The sequence below is a fragment of the Ceratotherium simum genome, chromosome 27 (genome assembly GCF_057802395.1).
Source record: "Ceratotherium simum simum isolate JZ-2026a chromosome 27, ASM5780239v1, whole genome shotgun sequence".
Taxonomy (NCBI): domain Eukaryota; kingdom Metazoa; phylum Chordata; class Mammalia; order Perissodactyla; family Rhinocerotidae; genus Ceratotherium; species Ceratotherium simum.
In genome coordinates, this window is record NC_141926.1 from 8,696,123 (window position 1) to 8,711,202 (window position 15,080).

Consider the following 15,080-nt stretch of genomic DNA (forward strand, 5'->3'; position numbering starts at 1 on the left):
AACTGTTTTACTGTTTTACAACCACAAAGTAGTGTTGGAGCCATGTTTTTTAAGATGCCACCTTCTAGGGCAGCATGCAGTCAGCTGTAAGGGGCACAGAACAGCTTCCTCTTAAAACCAAAGCGCAAACCCCTCCAAACTTTAAGCAGAGAAGAGGTCTAGAGGAGATGCTGGGAGAAAGGGGAGTATTTTTCAGCTCACCGCCAGGATTCTCCGGCTTTTCCCTCCAACATTCACCTTCCCTTTGGAGGTGGATTTTTTTAATTCTGATTTCCATTATGCCCATCAAAATTCCAATCCTAGATCAAAGTCTCTTTCCTCTTATCCCCTGAGTATAATCAAAAGTAGCTGATATTTGCAAAAAAAATGTTAATAAAACTAATGCTGCAGAAAACTAAGGGGAATCCTTATTGAAAATACAAATAGCAACAAACATGCAAGTTTCCAAAATGTAGGTTTCTGGTGCTAAGATGACCGTCCATCAGGGATGAGGGGTGCCCCTCACCCCCACCCCCAGTGTCCTTGCCTCCTAGACTCCTGGTGGCCTCCATACCCCCTCCATCTATAGGCCAACACAACCATCACTCCTCTGAGAACTGAGGCAGGAAAACGAAAGATGGTTTCTTATCCACATGCACACCTCCCCTGCCCATAGAGTGACCCCAGGCATGCTGGTGCCACCCCGAGGTGCTCTGGTCTCTTTGGCCCCAAGCTCTGGGCTCTGGGCCCTGCAAGGATGTCTCTGTGCACATCCCATTCATCACACATCCACTGCTTCATGGGTAAACACGACATACATGCCAGAATGATCTGGTACTCCACGAGACAAGACATACCAAATATAGCAAAAACCTGAGAACTGGCCCCTTGGATTTACGTCCAATAAAAAATGTCAAGCTCTCCAACCAAGAAGCTTACATCTATCTCTCCCCTTCACACTCTTCCAGCTGCCCCACTTCTGACACATGCCTTCCTGAATTCTTATCTTCATAACTAGTTCTTAACCTATAGGAAAAGACCACATAATAATACAAAAAACGAGTCATGTCATGATAAAGCATTTGTTTGGATTTGTGGATTAATTTATGTGTAACGTCGGATAACTCCATGACATTAAATTGCATTTAGACGTTTAACAGATCACCTTCACTGAAAAGAATCGGATTCCACGGGATGGAGACTGTCCTGGAAAATCTAGGATGTGTGGTTGCCGTAGTAATGGATGCCTTCTAGAAGACATCCATGCCTGGCTAATTGCACCCTGCTATTTTTAAACTCATCTACATTCTTCTCCCCCCGCCCCAACATTTCTCACACTGCTTCAGCAATAAAATACTATTACTGTTATCTGTACAGCCTGTGCTGATCTCAAAATAACTTGTTTCCAGTCAGCCTCCGCCTGCCGTGTGAAGCGAGAGGCTTTTCTTCCCCAAGCACAAAGTTTAAGGCCAGATAGATACCTTGAATGAGCCCCAAACGCTTCATACAATAGGAATGAAACAGCAGCACAGATTTCCAGGGCTTCAGCCACCTTGTAAGCACCCGGGGCCTGGGGGTCGAGGTGAGGCCTGCTCGGTGGTCTGCCTACCATCTCCCTGAGCCAGGCCCAGGCCCCGCACTGCCTCATGGGAAGCTCTTTGGTAACAAGCCACAGAGACGATGGCAGAGTAGCCATGAGGCCCACCCGATGGTCAGTCCAGAGCCTATCAGACTGTGTCAGGACGTCCCACGGGCTGTATCAAGGCCCAATACCTGCAGCCTGAGAAAAAGCTTCCATCAGCTTCGCTCTCCATGCTCCTGACCGAAAGCCTAGGTCCTGCTGACTCCATCTGAAGGCCTGTCCTTTCCACAGCAGGCCTGTGGGTGCTGTGGAAATAGACGAAGACCACCCAGTGAGAGCAAGCAAAGGCTATTATTTATTCAGAGTTTGCTACAGCCAGGGAGTCGGCCACCGTCACATGCTGTATTCATTTGCCAGGGCTGTCGTAACAAAGTACCATAAACTGAGTGCCTTAAACAACAGAAATTGATCTCTCACAGTTCCGGAGCCAGAAGTCTGAAATGATGGTATCTGTCGGGAGAGCCATGCTCCCTCTGAAGGTGCTGTGGAGAATCTGTTCCTGGCATCTCTCCTAGCTTTCGGTGGCTTGCTGGCAACCTTTGGTGTCCTTGACTTGTAAATGCATTTTGTTTGTGTGGGGGATAGCTATCAATATTTATCACATTAGAATGGAGAAATTTTTAAAATATTAAATTCAGGAGCCAGTGGCATAGTGCTTAAGTTCACACACTCTGCTTTAGCAGCCCAGGGTGTGCAGGTTAGAACCCCAGGCTTGGACTTCCTCACCACTCATCAAGCCATGCTGTGGTGGTGTCCCACATACAAAATAGAGGAGGATAGGCAGAGATGTTAGCTCAGGGCAAAACATCCTCAAGCAAAAAAGAGGAAGATTGGCAACAGACGTCAGCTCAGGACTGATGTTCCTCACCAAAAAAAAAAAAAATTTAACTCATTACATGTTAATGTAAATAACATATTTTTATGAAAAATATTTTTTCCAAAAGAAAAAAATTGCATGAGTGGCATTATTTTAAATTTTTGCAAAACTTCTGAATGTCTGGCTCAAGAGAAGCCAGCTGGAGGCTCCTGTCTGCTTCTGCATTCGATCTTCTGCCATATCACACATCACAGAGCCTCTGGAAAATCCCAGGTTATATTCACAAGAGTGAACAAAAGCCATAACATGGTAGAATTATCATGAAAAATAGTTTTGACCTTGCACAGCCCCTGAAGTGTCTTGGGGACTCCCAGAAGTCCCCAGACCACAGCCATAGACTCATGCTTACGTACTTAGACAGGGGTCAGATCACAGGGTGCCCGGGGGGTAGCAGGGAGGAGGGCTCGCTGTGACGGAGGATTATACAACACCCTAGTCAAATTGATTCAAGTCTCACAAGTTAGAAAAACGCCCCGGGCCGGCCCTGTGGCTTAGCGGTTAAGTGCGCGTACTCCCCTACTGGAGGCCCGGGTTCGGATCCTGGGAGCGCACTGATGCACCACTTGTCCGGCCATGCTGAGGCGGCGGCCCACATACAGCAACTAGAAGGATGTGCAACTATGACATACAACTATCTACTGGGGCTTTGGGGGAAAAAAAACAAAAAAGGAGGAGGATTGGCAACAGATGTTGGCTCAGAGCCAGTCTTCCTCAGCATAAAGAGGAGGATTAGCATGGATGTTACTTCAGGGCTGATCTTCCTCACAAAAAAGAAAAAAAAAAAAGAAAAGAAAAGAAAAACGCCCCAAGCCTGAGCAAAGAGATAAGAAGTTTTAGACTTAGGTCAAAGTCAAGGGTTTTCAACGTCTCAACCTCCCTCCTGAAGAAGCAAAAGAGAAAAGAGCAGAAATGGAAAAAATAAATAAATAACCCCTTGTTGTTTGTCAGTTCCGTTTTTCCTCTACTAGTTCCAAGGTTATATGCAATTAGAAACTGATTTAACTGACGGATGCTGGGGAGCATCAGCGCCCCCCACCCAACACACAGAACTGAGTCCTCATTGGAGCGTGCCCCACCCCCCACCCCAGCCAGCAGAGCACAAGGCCCAGAGCAGAAGGGCAGCCACGCAACGCTCACGCGGGAGCTTCTTTCTCTTCCCGTCTTCTCGCCTCTCAGTCCCCCTTCTTTCCTTGTCCTCTCACTTCTCTCGGCTTTTTCTCCTTTTTCCTCCCCCTCTGACTCTGGCATATGCTGAATTAGAGTTTACCGTAAGATTTCAGATGAAGAAAGTAGCTGCCCACTTACTAGAGTAGATTAAGAATAATGCTCTTCTTTAAAATGGTTGATTTTATGTTATGTGAATTTCACCTCATTAAAAAAACACAAGAAGAATGGCCTTATTTTAAGTCAATTTTAATTTTTTAATCCTATACAAAGTGTTTATTTCAGCCGTTGATTTCATAAGGAAGAGCAAACTGGAACTTCCGATTCCATAAAATGTGCTACGTGACACACGTTAAATTGTAAAGAAAAGTTAGTGAATCATGTAATTTCCAGAGGTTATGCTCCAAATATAAAGAACAACAAATTAAGTAAGGACACAACCATAGAGGATCAGAGATACTCAACTCCGTTCTTAAAACATGGGCTTGTGTCTCCAGAAGTCAGCTACTCGATGGACCTGTCACTACCTGTCTGAGCAGGGCTTCCATCTCTCTTCCACAAAGACACACATGATGAAGAACTGTGGGGAAAGGAAACACGCACAAGGATGAAATCAGAAATCAGAGGTAACAGTCAACTATTGCTGCAATCATGGTGCATAACAAACAACCCCAGTACCCAGTATCTTATTATTGAGTGTAATCATGGTTTTGCAGGTTGATTGAGCTTTGGCTGTTCTAGGCTGCGGTTTGGGTTCTGGTCTCTTCCCCATAATCGTTTCATGATAACAGCAGCAGCACATGAGTCAAGAAAAACCACGCAGGCACATTTAAGACCTCTGCTTGCATCACATTTGCTAACATTCCATTGGCCAAAGCCAGCCGACCCAGTCAGGCTCAACATCAATGGGTATATTGTGTCCATAGTGAGAGGGGGACCCTTGCTGAACAGTGATCCACATGATCAACTTGGGGCAGGGAGAAGAGAGCAGCTGAGATAAAATTTGTGGAGCAGCATCTTCCAGAAAACTTGAGAAACGTGTTGCTTTGATTTCAAGTCTGTATGGAAGAGACTCTGTAGGGGAACATTTTAATAAGATTCTTCTAAAATAATAGTATCTTGCAAAACTGAAATTTATTTCTAATGCTGCATTTTAAAACATGCATACTAAATTATATCAAATAGAAAGAATGAACTTTTTGTAAGAAAAGCTCTAAATCGAGTCATCCTTCCTACGAAGAAATCGTGACTAGAGGCCATCTTCACTTATTCACTCGTTTTTCGTTCACACTAGAGTGTTACTGGATGACAGTCATGTGCCAGGCGCTCTGCTGGGGCTGTGGGTACAAGGATGAAAAACAAACTTGCCAAAAGCACTCACTCAGTTGGGGAGGAAAAAAAAGAAGGAAAGAAATGTTCATAAATAACTAGAACTTGAGATAAAAAGTGATACATGTCATTTTTTAACACATAGATAAAATGCTCTGGGGGTTTAGCAGAGGGAGCATTACTTCCAGATGTTGAATAAGAAAATATTGTGGTTGACACGATTGCAAGAAATTCACAGAACTTTCAAACCAGAGAGGACGATCCATCCAAACTCTTCATTTCACCGAAGAGGAACCTCAGGTGAAGTAAGTGATGTTCCAAAAATCACACAGCCCCCAGTAGAAGGGCCGGGAGACATCTTCTACTCCCATTCCAGGACTCTTTGCCACTCTGATTCCTATAGCACCTTTTCTATGATCCCAGCAGCTGCTTTCCTGGCAATATTTCAATTCCATATGATGAAAAATGACTCGGCTAAGAGGATGGTATTTACGAGGTGGTGAGAGAGGCATGAAGAGTGAGAGCGTGGCTAAGTAAATACCAAGCCCGTCAGAAAACAAAGTTAACATCAGCCAGAAATTTATGACCTGCAAATATTTTCCTTACTTTTTCTGCTGTGGATATTCACCCAGACTCCTTGTTCTTTGACTGAAATACCCAGAAACACGCCGGTCTTTTCCGGCATGAGGAGCAGAGATGTTTTCAATGATCCGACATGTCTCTAGTTCTAAGAGCCCTTTAAGGATGTGAGTTATGGGGCCTTGGATCCTTTAAATTATGCTCATAGCTTGGCAAAGAACTCTTAACTGCCTGGCCCATTAATCAGGCCAAGCCATAAATTTCTTGCCTCATTGCCCTGTGGAGAATCCTTCTGGAAGATTTTCGCGCTGGAGTAGTTCGGGAAGCTCCCGCAAGATCAATGGCCCTGTCAGGTCAGCATCCCTCCCTGCACTGGAGGAGAACACGGGGCAGCCCCAGCACACACGTCCACGAAATTCCCCAACAGCCTTGTCCTCCCACTCTGTGGCTGTGGGATCTAGGACAAGCCACTTGATCACTCTGGGCTCCTCATCTATAAAAAGGGAATAATCCTACTTATCTCCCTGGAGTGTTTTGAAGATTAATGAGATAAAGTGTGTGAACCAGAAGGCTATGATATTAAAAATATTAGGCAATAACAAGAGTATATCCTGGGACATAGCACAGCTTCCCCCAAAGCCTCCTTCTTTGCTCTAGCTCCACTGGAGGAGGCCCCTCACTCTTGGCTTCCCACCACCTCCTGCCGTTGTAATTCAAAGGGCTTCCAGAAGGACAGCCCCTGTATCATAATGGTTGAAGAAATGGGCCAGGAATTTGCTGTGGACCGAATCTATTTCATTCTCCTCCTTTCTTTCTGAAATGCAAAACAGGCAAGACACACCCCCCAGAACGCCATGAAAATTGCAAACCCCAGCTTAGGACTTGGGGTCCTGGGTCCTAGGGCACCTTCCTGCAGGAGCACCAGGCTGTCCTCGCAGCCAGAGGGCACTGTTCTTCCTTCTATATACTTTTCCGCCCTGTCTTTGGCAACAGCCCAGGGTTTCTCCAGGTGCACCTCTCAGGGTGAGTCTTCAATGGCTGCGGTATCTTTGCTCAGTTAGATTGTGAAATAGTAATGCATTACTCAATGCATTGTAATGCATTACTATGTAATGCATAGTAATGATCTCAATCCAGGTGGATAATGTGAGAGTATAAATTGAGACTCCAAATCTTAGTTCTGGCCACAGCACCTAACGGGTACCAACGCACAAGAGCTGCCTACGTCCAGGGAAGGTCTATCCCATCTTATCAGGATGAACCCTTAGGAATGCGTAATTGGCATACACTTAAACCTACAACTAGATGGTTGGGGAAAGCAGGGTCAGAATAACGTTATTCACGTCTAAGACCAACAGATAGGGTTGACGGAGCATGTATAAAATCTCCGAGCTTTCAGAGCACAGGAACACTTGCTCCCATGCAGGAATGCTGCAGTCCCGCCACTCTCTCCACCCTTGTAGGTCTAGTCCTTGGCCAGAAGCTCTGGATCTCTCTCTGTGGAGAGTCTTCAGACAGGATCAGATCCACAGTATCCAATCCGATGCACAGCCATCCTGGAGAGAGGACACCTATAACAACCCCACCTGAACATTAAGGGACTGCGGATTCCCAACCCTACCTCAGAGAAAAAAGGTTTAGTTTAGATAGATTTGTTTTACATTTGTTGTGTTAGATAATTCTATAATAAATATAAGTAATGTGGAAGGACCCCCTCCACTTCATTACATAACTGAAGTCAGTGGAGTGAATGTGTTGTGATTCACCGTAGACCTTTGACCTGCCTTTGACCTTCTCAAATCTTTCTCAGAAACTATCCATAGCCCTGTATCTGATACTGGCTCAAGACAAGGTTGACGTACGGGAAGCCATATTGTAGAAAAGAAACCCTATTGTAACTTTGAATGGCATCTGACAAACTAACCCTGCTGATATGCACCCTCCAGGAGATCTAACTACTCTGTAGATTTTACAACCCCTACTTGTACCTCCCAGGAGCAATAAGATGAAAACTTTGTTCTTTTGAGTTCCTTAGGAATGTGATGACCCCCGAACAGAAAGTCTATGCTGACAGCCATCATGAATGAAAACTGAAAGATCAAAGATCTGGTGTGGCACTCCCAGTCTGTAATACTCGAGGGTCAATATTCCTAATCTCCTCCCCTATAACCCACCAACCCATATAACTGCTGTAAGATTTTGTGGCCCCTGAAGATGGTTCTTTCAGACATGAGTCAGCCATTTTCCCCCTTGCTAGCAAGCTGTAATAAACTGCCCTTTCTTTTCCACCATCTTGCCTCTTGACGTTTGGCTCTTGTCTTGCAGTGAGCAGATCATGACCTTTGTGCGGTAACATAACTTTTCTCAAATTATCTCTTGCTTCCTCTCATAATCATTGTATAATTCAGTGGCATCACTTTTTGAAAAGCAATTTTTGAACTCAACAAGGTGATTCTGAAATTTTTATAGAAATATTATAGAATATCCAAAACAATTTTGAGAAATAAGAATAAAGCATAAAGTTGGAGAAATTACACTACTTGATTTTGAGACTTACTATTAATATATAGCAATTAAGACTGTGTGAATTGGCAGAGAGGTAGACAAATAGGTCATCAGCTTCTAGAAATAGATCCACATTTACATGGTCAATTGATTCTCAACAAAGGTGCCAAGGTAATTCAATGGGAGAGAACATAGTCTTTACAGAAAATGGTGCCGAAGCAACTGGATATCCATATGGAAAAAAATTCTGAATTTATTAGCAGAAAGCTGTTCATGATATTTCCTTATCCTTTTCATGTCTTTCAAATCTATAGTGATGCCTCACTTTTATTCTTGATGTTAATAATTTGTTTTTCTTTAGTCTATAAATTTTTTTAGTCTTTCCAAAGAGCCAACTTTTTATTTTATTGATTTTCTCTACAATCTCTCCATTTTTCATTTAATTAATTTCTGCTCATATTACTATTGCCTTCCTTCTACTTATTTTGGGTTTACTTTTTTTCTTTATTTTTAGCTTTATGGACCATCGATGTTAAACCTTTCTTCTTATTTAATATATGTATTTAAAGCTATGAGTTTCCCTCTATACATGACTTTAGCTGAATTTGAAAAATTCTAAAATCCTTTTAAAAGTATCTTTAAACTACTTTCTAATTTTCCTTGTGATTTCTTCTTTAGTCCATGGGTTATTTAAAAGTATGTTGCTTAGTTTTCAAATAGTTGAGGATTTTCTATATTTTTAATTAATTCTATTGGGATAAGAAAGTATTATTTCAATACTTTTTAAAGTGTTGAGATTTATTCTATGGTCCAGTTTAGTGACTATTCCACATGCACTTAAAAAGAATATTTGTTCAAAAAAAACTAAGTAATTAATTCAAAAAAAAGAATATGTGTTCAAATGTTGCTAGCTTTAGCACTTTGTAAATGCTTAGGGGTTAAGTTGGTCAACAGGATTATTCAAATCTTTTTCATCTTTACTAATTTATATATGTTTTTCTTTTTTTTTTTTGGTGAGGAAGATCTGCCCTGAGCTAACACCTGTTGTCAATCCTCCTCTTTTTGCTTGAGGAAGATTGGCCCTGAGCTAACATCTGTGCCCATCTTCCCCTATTTTGTATGTGAGTCGCTCCACAACATGGCTTGATGAGTGGTGTAGGTCTATACCCAGGATCTGAACCCGCAAACCTGGGCTGTGGAAGCAGAGCGTGCCGAACTTAACCACTACGTCACTGGGCTGGCTCTCTTTACTAATATTTTTCACTATTGGTTATATCAATTACAGAAAGAAGATTTCTAAAATCTCCAACTATAATTGTGGATTTGGAAATTTCTCCACATAGTTCTGTTGGGTTTTGCTTCATATATTCTGAAGCTATTATTAGGTACACACACATTTAGGATTGTTATGTCTTCTTGTTGTATTGCCCTTTATCATTACAAAATGCCCCCTCATCATGTCTGTTCATACTTCTTTATGTCTGGTAATCTGGCATTAATATAGCCATTCCAGCTTTCCTATAGTTAGGATTTGCATAGCATATCTTTTTCTTTAACCCTTAAGCTGACTCTGACTTTATATTAAAAGCGTGTCTCCTGTAAACAGTATAACACTGAATCTTGCCTTTGTATGTATCTGACAATGTCTACTTTTCAAATGGAGTTTTTATGTCATTTATATTTACTGCAGTTAATGAAACAGTTGGGTTTAAATCTATTATAATGCTGTTTGTTTTCTATTTTTCCTATATATTCATTATTTCCTTTTCCCCTTACTGCCTTCTTTTTGATTAATCAAGTATTTTTTCATGCTTCACTTTTTCTCCTCTATGCATATTTAGCTATTCATGAATTAGTTTTTAGGGGTTGCTGTAGGATTATGATACATATCCTTAACATACCACAATCTACTTGAATCACTATTATACTACTTCCCATATAATGTAAGAAACTTACAAAAGTACACTTATCTTTTCTCTCTCCTTTCATGTGCTACTGTAACCTCAGGCCCTCCAGGAGCAGTTCAACTGACCCCATCTTATCAACAGAGTAATTAAGAAATTGTCTTTCAGAAAATTTGCAAAATCACATAGCCAGAGCATGCACAGAAGAAGAAATCTTGACTTGAAATGACCACAGAACCAAAGATTCTCCTCCCCATGGAACCAAAGGACTGGGACACGACCAGAACTTAAAAGTCAGACTCTTATCAGAAGCAAGGGGTCCGTCATTCAGGAAGATTCGGTGTTAAAATTCCTTCCCCACCGTACTACAAATGTTTAAAACCTTACCATAAAAGTTTAGAACCTCATCATAAATGTTTAGAACCCTACCATAACTGCTTGAAGCCCATCAATCAAAACCTGTCCCACCAGCATTTCTATGTGCCAGCCTGTTCTCCCTAACCTCTTAACTTTTGTCCCGAATCCTGAATTAGAGAGACAGATCTGAGGGCACACACCCCCTGTTCTCCCTGCAGATCCATCTCGGAGAATAAAGCTGATCTCTTTTCCCAAAGGCTGATGCCATTATTAACTGGCCGCTTATGTGCATTGGGCAAGAGAACCCCAATTTTGTGCAGTAACAGTAGTAGTGTGAGAGTAAAGGAGGGACGCACAGGGAGTATGTTTTTCCTGACACCAATGTATGCAAATTAAAGCAAAGATGACACAAAGAGGAGAGGGAAAGGGGCATTCTGATACACTGTCTTAGAGGAAGGTACAACCCTTTCTCAAGCGCAATTTGCAAAAATGCATTATAATGTAAAGTATGCATGCACTTTGACCTGGAAATTCTACCTGTAGGAATTTATCCTACAAAAATAACTGCACAAGTACGTAAGATAACTATATATAAATTTTCATTGTGGCTTTTAATAACTTACTAAATAAAAAATCATTAAAAATCTATGTCCATCAACAGGGGCTTGGTTAAATAGACTAGGTTATGTCATCCCAGAGGAATAGCACACTATTAGAAGTACAAGATCAGGGTATATGTCCTCCTTTGAAAAGAATGTTCATGACATTGACAAATGAAAAACAAAACAGCTTCAGAAAACTTCGTATTAACGTCCCATTTTATGTAGTATAGTATAGTACCTATGCAGTACCCCATTTTAAACATCTTTTTTAGTATCCCATTTTTATACTTGTATATAAAATTCTAGAAGCATATACTCCATATTATTAATCATAACTATTTTAAAGAAATTCCCGGTAAATTTTCACTTTCTCCTCATTTATTCACTTTCTTTGGGGGGTTTTATTTTAATAAGAGTATGATTTTTATAATTGGGAAAAACAAGAACTTTCATGAATAAATCTTCCGTCTCACACTTCGCTCAACCAGTGTGCTATGGACTGAATGAATGTGTCCCCCCAAAATTCACATGTTGGAATCCTAAGCCTCAAAGATGATGGTATTAGGAGGTGGGACCTGTGGGAAGTGCTTAGGTCGTGAGGGTAGAGCCCTCATGAATGGGATTAGTGCCCTTATAAGAAGAGAAAAGAGAGAGATGATCTCTCTCGATCTCTCTCTGCCATGGGAGGACATAACGAGAAGACGGCTATCTGCAAACCAGAAAGAATCTCTCACCAGACACCGCATCTGCTGGCACCTTGATCTTGGACTTCCCAGGCCCCAGAACCGTGAGAAACAAGTTTCTTGGTTAAGCCCCTCAGCCTACGGCAATTTGTTACAGCAACCCAAGCTCGGACAACCAGTCATCAAGGTTCACCCCTCTGTGGGAAAGGAGGGCCTAATGTTCAGAGGGCCTGGCCCTAAGCCGCACCCTGAGGTAGGTTGATCCCACGACCTGCCACTGGGGCACCTAGCCACAGGGACTTGGTCTTTGAGCCAGTTGGGACCTCTGAGGTGGCCAGCACAAGAGCTTGGCCCCACAAGGGTGGGAGACATTAATTCAGGAGCCACAAACTCCAATGCCACAGGGGCCAGGCCAGGTCCACGTGAGGGGCCTGCTCCGGGGGGCTGCAGCACGGGAGGAGGAAAAGAGGGTCGGGAGTGGCAGGGCAGCTGACACGGAGGCACCGCGGGGAAGTCTTGTGACAGGGAGCTGGGCACACGGCCTCTGCTGCAGCCAGAGCTGCCCGGGCCCTACCTGCCTTCAGGTCCCCAGGGTCCTGTGGCTCCCACGCCTAGCACGTGAGGCACCCGTTCACCCGTTGTCCCTTAGGACCTGCGTAAGAAACTCCCACGCCTGAAGGACACCCCAGGCATCTCTGCTACTTGTAACCTACCAGGGTCTACCTAACACATCATCAGACGAAGCAAGGGGTCTTGATACTGAGAATCCTTATTTTTATTGCTCCTCTTAAAGCTTTTTTCCCTCATCACACTTAACTTATTCCCTTGATTCTAAAAAACACACTTATTTTTTTCACATTACAGTGATTCTAATATGAGAACTAGTCCCACAGCCAGTGGGTCCATTTACGTCATGGCGTTTCTTCCCACACAGCTGTTGTAAATTAACGGTCCATCTTACTACCACTGACAGTATCTGAGACTTAAGGACATAAGATAGTAGGCATTAAACAATTGTTTACTGCACTAAACAGAATTATTACCCTGAAACCACAAATGGCTAATACTTTTGAGTAAGGAAGCAAATAAAAAGCCAATCTGAGTGAGCTCAATTCCTCACTGTGTCCCCTTTCTAATAGCCTTGTCACTGGTCACCAACCCCTTAGAGCTGCATCTTAAGAACGTTCCCTCCAAAGGCGAGCTGGCTGCACGTTTGGTCTGTGTTGAGCCAAAGACAACGCGTCCAAGAGTCTTAAGGGAGAATGCTCGGTCCCCACAACACCCTGAGCCCAGGATGGGGAGGTGACAAGCTACAGGTCGATAGGAGACTCCAGGTCAGAGGCCCTGAGGGGAAGGCCCCCTCCCCTGCACTTCCATATTCATAGCACACCCAAGGCAACACACTTGACAGTGTAGACAGCTCACTGTGGACAGCAGTGTGGATGTTAGTCATAGTGAGTTCTCCGCCAACTCCTCCACTTACTGTCCCTTCTTCCACAGAAACATTTCAGCAACTCCCTTCCCTGCAGTTTTTTCAATGAGATGCTCAAATATTAATTACAGACAACACGGATACTAAGAAGCGTTTTCCCTGTGTCTGGCTGTCCATGCAAATGTTCAACATTTTTCTGACTTCTGGACCCAAACTCCCACATCTCAGTCCTGGTTCCCGGGCTTACCGGACTTCCCGAAACACAGAGCAGTTTGGATATCTGACATGGAAAAGCTTCGTGTCAACTTTATTTTACCAATTTATTTCTCAACATTCCTCCCAAGTACTAAGGATGATAGAACCGACCCTCAGGGTGCCTGTGATAGCATCCTGCCCCAGCAGGGACCCTCGGACCCTACATATGAGCGGACATCCCCACCCACAGCCAGGGCCAGGGCACCCCCCTCCCCTGCCTTCAGCTTCGCCACTTTTCCTACGTCCACCCCCCAGTTCTAACTACTCTTGACAGGAATGACCCTTCAGCAACACAGATTGACACAAAATCCTCAATTCTTGCATTTTCTCAAAAGACACACTGAAATGCATCAGGAGGGGAGGGCTCTTGTACATCCTTGATCATCCAACAGATCACAGATGGGAACACAGAAATCCTAACTCATTATCTTACAACCGTCTTTCCCTTCCGTTCTCACAAAAGAGGGATTCAGACAAGATCTGTAGATGCGGGCAGCATGCACTCAGTTTCCCCTGCCACCTGCTTCGGAACCTATGACAGCACCACTGCCCACTGTCTCAGCACACAGCTGTCAACAAGGGTCACCTGGAGTGAGTCAGGAGGGGTGGGAGGGCTTTTGTGTCCATCCAGCTCCTATACCACAAGGCACGAGCACAGTGAGAATTCCACTTGACTTAAAAAGAGCAGCCTCTTAATAGGCCGTGCGCCCTTGTCCACAGCCCACTACAACTTAGAGACTAATACTTGCACAACACAGTAACTCCTGGACCTAACGGGGCCTTTCATGGAGCTCCACTTGTCACCGAAGAACAAGCACTCATGTTGCTCACTGTCTGCAACAAAAATCCTTTTGAGCAAACACAACAATAATCATGAGTTGACCTGCCTGAGCCCTGGAATTAATTAAATTGGGTCAGATGAACTTTAAACAAGAGACTTACATATCATGATTATAATAATACTAATAAATGAGGATAATTAGAATGTTTTCAGCTCTTCTGGTCACTAGGAAGAGACCCCTGGGCTACCCCAGTACAGGAGGATTCCATGCACAGATACCCTGGACGACAGCAGAGCTGACAGCCACGGAACAGCCCCCACAGGAGCGGGGCATGGCCTTTTGACTTGACTCTGGATCAAGATGGGCAGCGACTGTCACAGATGATGTATGAGGGGCCCTCAGTACCCCCTGCGTGGCCTCTGCTGCTGCCACCGCCACCTCCACCAATCCTCTCCTGCCAGCTCTTACTCACTCGGAGCTCCCTCTTGCCCATGGCTCTCCTGCCTTGTGACACCTGAATCAGGCCAGGCTGCAAAAGGGGAGGTCAAGGGAAACGTGGTAGAAACCCTGAAATAGAAAGAAGACGTAATCCTTCACATACAATGACAGTTGATACCCATCAACACGTCCTCTGGGAGACTGTTCTAAAGAGTGAGGTTACCGAGATGCATCAATGTATAAGGAAGAATGCGCTCCGAACTGCCTCTCTGCCTCAAAACCCTTCTGCCAACGTGATGATCCTAAAACAGGAGTCACTGCCTTCTCCTGTGGCATCAAGCCCCTGAGGTGACATCCGAGGACCCCATGATCTTGCCCCCACTGTGCCTTCACCCACTCTTTCATCTGGGACTTGATGTGCCACCAATCTGATCTACTGGCTGCTGGTACTGGTTTCCTGTGGCTGCTGGAATAAATCACCACAACTTTTGTGGCTTCACACAACACAAATGTATCACCTCACAGTTCTGGATGTCAGGAGTCCAAAATGGG

The 15,080-nt window shown here is 43.8% G+C and overlaps 1 long non-coding RNA gene across 2 annotated transcripts in view; it reads right to left on the bottom strand.

The window, feature by feature from the left end:
- Positions 1 to 3,698: 3,698 nt before the first annotated feature.
- LOC147913400 (uncharacterized) overlaps positions 3,699 to 15,080 on the bottom strand; it is a 28,791-nt gene continuing 17,409 nt past the window's right edge. For both annotated transcript variants that reach the window (XR_015548709.1, XR_015548708.1), the window contains exon 4: positions 3,699 to 4,242. This is a non-coding gene — a long non-coding RNA (uncharacterized LOC147913400). The remainder of the gene's footprint in view (positions 4,243 to 15,080) is intronic.